Raw genomic sequence first — 4,003 nt, 5'->3', positions numbered from 1 at the left:
CAGAAACATTGTCCTTGATGCACTATGTGTTAGGATACAGTTTGGGACCACTTTGTAAAATACAAAATGACAACAAACAATGTTATTTATTGTTTATAGATACACACACGTAGCAGCATAGTGAATCGAGTAATGCACACCAAATTAGTGATGATCTCCGGAGAAGATGGGTGAGGGGAGGGATGGGAGGAAGGTAAGTGAGTGCCCCTAACTTTATCTGCAATTTATTTTTCTTTAAAAGAACAACTTCGAAGCAGTCACGATGAAAAGTCAACGTGGCACATTTGGGTTGTGGAATGTGGTGTCTGTTTTATTAATTTCTTTACATAATAATTAAATTTATTATATATGTAAAGAAATAATTAAAAAACACTAACATCTATATTTTATATTGAATTCCATTTTTCCAAGGACGTAAAGAAGACACAGGTCTGCTCTCCTAGAGCTGGGTGAGGTAAGGATGCACGTTACCCTTTGTATTCCTCTGCTCCACCCAGCTGAGTCCTGCTTCCATAAACTCCACCAAACAGCCCTTCCTGGCTCTGCTAATAGTATGTCCTGCTAATAGGCTCAACACGCCCTGGGGGCGGTGACCCGCTTCTCACCTTTGCTAGTCTCTGGAGAACAGTACCTTTGTTAAAATGTTTGCATTTTAGCCACCTGGGATGACACAAGAAGACACTGTGAAAAATCAGAAACAATTCTTTTTTTTTTTTTTTTTTTTTTTTTTTTTTAGTTTATACAACTTCTTTGCTGTGGATGAAGATTGACAAGGCGACCTTCTCCAATCCCAGCCTATTTGCAGTAACTGAGCATGTGTGGTTGACAACTTCTTGATGACAAGGGATCACGTCTGACACACACAGGGAGACCCACGCATGCGCCAAAGATCTTATGATTCCTCAAAGGTATCGGTTGTGTTTTACGATTTCTTTATTCATCTACTTAGTTAATTTTGATTCACTGGTGCTCTGTCCCAAGAATTGTGCCAGGTAATGGGGACACATTAGGAGCTTCACTAGACAGGGCAAACCTAGTATGAAGAGATAGGGTCAATTCTAGGAAGATGGAAGCAGAAAGTGCTGTGGGGTACCTAATCCTGTGCTGTAAGAGGTAGTTTCCCAAGGAAGTAACATCTAATCTGAAACCTGAAATTTATGTACTGTGAGCCAGCTTACGGACAACAGCTAGTGGGAGAGAATGAGTTTTAGTTTTATGGTATTCTGGGAAGAGAGAAAAACAGCCTGGGCAAAGATCAGCAAGGGATAAAAGGCATTTGGGAAATTGAAAGTATACCTCTTGGGTTAATGTATAGATTGCGGGAGAGTAGGAGAGTTGAGGCAGGAGAGGAAAGCAGAGGTCAGATCACAAAAGGTCTTGTGAGTAAGTTTAAGGATATGAGTGTTATGAGGTCAGTGAAGAGCTGTTAAATCTTGTAAAGTGGGTGGTGTATATCAAAATGATATTTGCACTTAAGAAAGATTTACCCTGAGGATGAACTTGAGATAAGTAAGGGAGTTATCTTAGGAGTTCTCTGGAGGAACCCAGACCAGAGATGATGAGCTGGGTTTGACACAGTGAGGCTGGACAGAGTGTCTGCAGCAGAAAGGATGGCTCACGTGGGCCACCTGAACCCCCATCCTGTCACATTCAGACAATTGCTATCATTATAAGACAGCCCTGCAAAATGCAAACTGTCCTCTCCTTGATGGCTTGTAACCAGACTGTGAACTCCCTGTGGGCAGGGAATATTTTGTGTCCATCTCTGTGTCCCCAGTACCTCGGCGGTGCTCAGGGAATGAATGTTCTTGAATAAGTGAATCTCAGCGACATGATATTTCTTGATACAAGGGTTACCCTCGCGACTTTCAGACCCAACACTGTTAGGAAAGCTCAATCACGACCGTGAAGTCAATGTCCAGCGCTGTTTCAGAAGCACACGAAGGCATGATGCTTTAACTTGGTTCTCTGTGGATAGTGAAATGTGCGAACTGCTTTTCCCTGACTCAGTTCGCTTGTGCCATCTGCTGGGATGAGCATTTCACAGCGTACCAAGGCCAGATAACCCATGAAGACCAGCCTGAAAGCTCTGTCGGGGACGCAGCAGACAGAACCCTGGACAGGCTTCCAGTTCAGCAGGAGGAACAAGTCTTTTTTTTTTGGAGGAACAAGTCTTGCACCCATACAGCACTCCATGTGTTGCGAACCTTCCCAAGATGTCTTGGGATATTTTCCCCAGACAAATACCCCTTTCTACTGGTTTGCATGCAGATGATCTTATTCTCCTTTAGCATTTGGAACAATTCTATGATACCAGCCATTAGTATTATTACTGGCTTTGAAATGAGGAATGAGAAGCATGGAGATTTAAATAAAATGCTTTAAAATGTTTAAAGAATAACTTTAAACAAGGGACCAAGTCAAAACTGAAGACTCTTTGACTCCCAGGTGCACACTTGATTCACAAAATATCCCACACAAAATAAGAGAGAGGTCAAGAGGGGGCAGAGGTAAGCTGCTTAGCTGCAGCACCGACCAGGCTGGCGTGGAGCTGACAAATCCTCAGTGCGCTGAAAATGCCGAGCGTTGGAGTCAGGGTTAGAGGGGTTGCGGGAACAATTCTCCTGCATTGTGTGTTCCCCAAAGGTCAAGGGCATGTCCTCAAGGGAACAAAATTTTGTAATTCTATGAAAATCGATAGAGCTGGGGCGCCTGGGTGGCTTAGTCGGTTAAGCGTCCGACTTTCGCTTAGGTCATGATCTCGCGGTTTGTGGGTTCGAGCCCCGCGTCGGGCTCTGTGCTGACTGCCAGCTCGGAGCCTGGAGCCTGTTTCAGTCTGTGACTCCCTCTCTCTCTGACCCTCCCCTGTTCACGCTGTCTCTCTCTATCCTAGAAATAAAATAAAAATATTTAAAAAAAAAAAAAAAAGAAAATCGATAGAGCTTACACCTAGATGATACCTAAAACCTTTGGGGGACGTTGTCAAACAAAAGATGTTGCTATGTTAGTTAACATACGTGGTTAAAACAAAGAAACTACCACATCATCTTCTCATTGAAAGTTATTCTTGGGGCGCCTGGGTGGCTCAGGCAGTTAAGCGTCCGACTTCGGCTCAGGTCATGATCTCACCGTTCATGGGTTTGAGCATCAGGCTCTGGGCAGTCAGCTCAGAGCCTGGAGCCTGCTTCGGATTCTGTGTTTCCCTCTCTCTCTCTGCCCCTCCCCGACTCATGCTCCGTCTCTCTCTGTCTCTCAAAAATAAATAAACATAAAAAATTTTTTAAAACAGAAAGTTATTCTTATACAAATATATGCTTGTATAAATACACAAATATTTTCTTGGTGTCAAAAAACCCAGCTCAGGTCATGATCTCACAGTCATGGGATTGAGCTCCTTGTTGGGCTCTGTGCTGAGTGCTGAGCTTGGAGCCTGCCTGGGCTTCTCTCTCCCTCTCCCTCTGCCCCTTTCCCCTGCTCCTGCTCTCTCTCTCTCTTGAATAAATAAAAATAGAAATAAAAATAAAGCCCTAACAAAAAAACCCCAAATGAGCCAAACATTCAGGGAGAGCTCTAATTCTCCTTTACTTCCCTCAGAGATATCGCAGTCAGTGGTATGCTTCCAGATCTTTTTCTATGTGTTTACACACATGTGCGTTCCAATGCGAGCATGGAGTGTGGTTTAGTGTTTTATCCCCTGTGTGAATGATATCTTGCTGGACTTCCTTGCCCCGCCTCTCCAGCAGAGGGACTCACACTCTCCCGATTCACCTGGACGACTCACCTGGACGTGTAGTTTGTTTTGCATGAGGCCCACCTCCTGGGACGCTCCATCTAATTGCCTAATGACAGTCATCCTCTGCCCTGGTCCCCCCAGACCATACCTCCAGGCTGGGAGGTCTCTGCAGCTCATACCCGGCTTCACAAAGCTTCCTTTCTTTTATTGTGGTAGAGTATACATAACATAAAATCTTACTATTTTAATCTCTTTTAAGCATGCAGTTCA

The 4,003-nt window shown here is 44.0% G+C and overlaps 1 long non-coding RNA gene across 1 annotated transcript; it reads left to right on the top strand.

Annotated features, from left to right (window-relative positions):
* Window positions 1-414: 414 nt before the first annotated feature.
* LOC144240154 (uncharacterized) lies at window positions 415-911 on the top strand. The gene is made up of 2 exons (XR_013337620.1): window positions 415-454; window positions 737-911. It is a non-coding gene; the product is annotated as an uncharacterized LOC144240154 (long non-coding RNA).
* Window positions 912-4,003: the final 3,092 nt, after the last annotated feature.

This window comes from Crocuta crocuta, unplaced genomic scaffold, assembly GCF_008692635.1.
Source record: "Crocuta crocuta isolate KB4526 unplaced genomic scaffold, BGI_CrCroc_1.0 scaffold7, whole genome shotgun sequence".
In the NCBI taxonomy this organism is placed as follows: domain Eukaryota; kingdom Metazoa; phylum Chordata; class Mammalia; order Carnivora; family Hyaenidae; genus Crocuta; species Crocuta crocuta.
The sequence above is the reverse complement of the archived record's forward strand: the minus strand, read 5'-3'. Positions and strand labels throughout refer to the sequence as shown.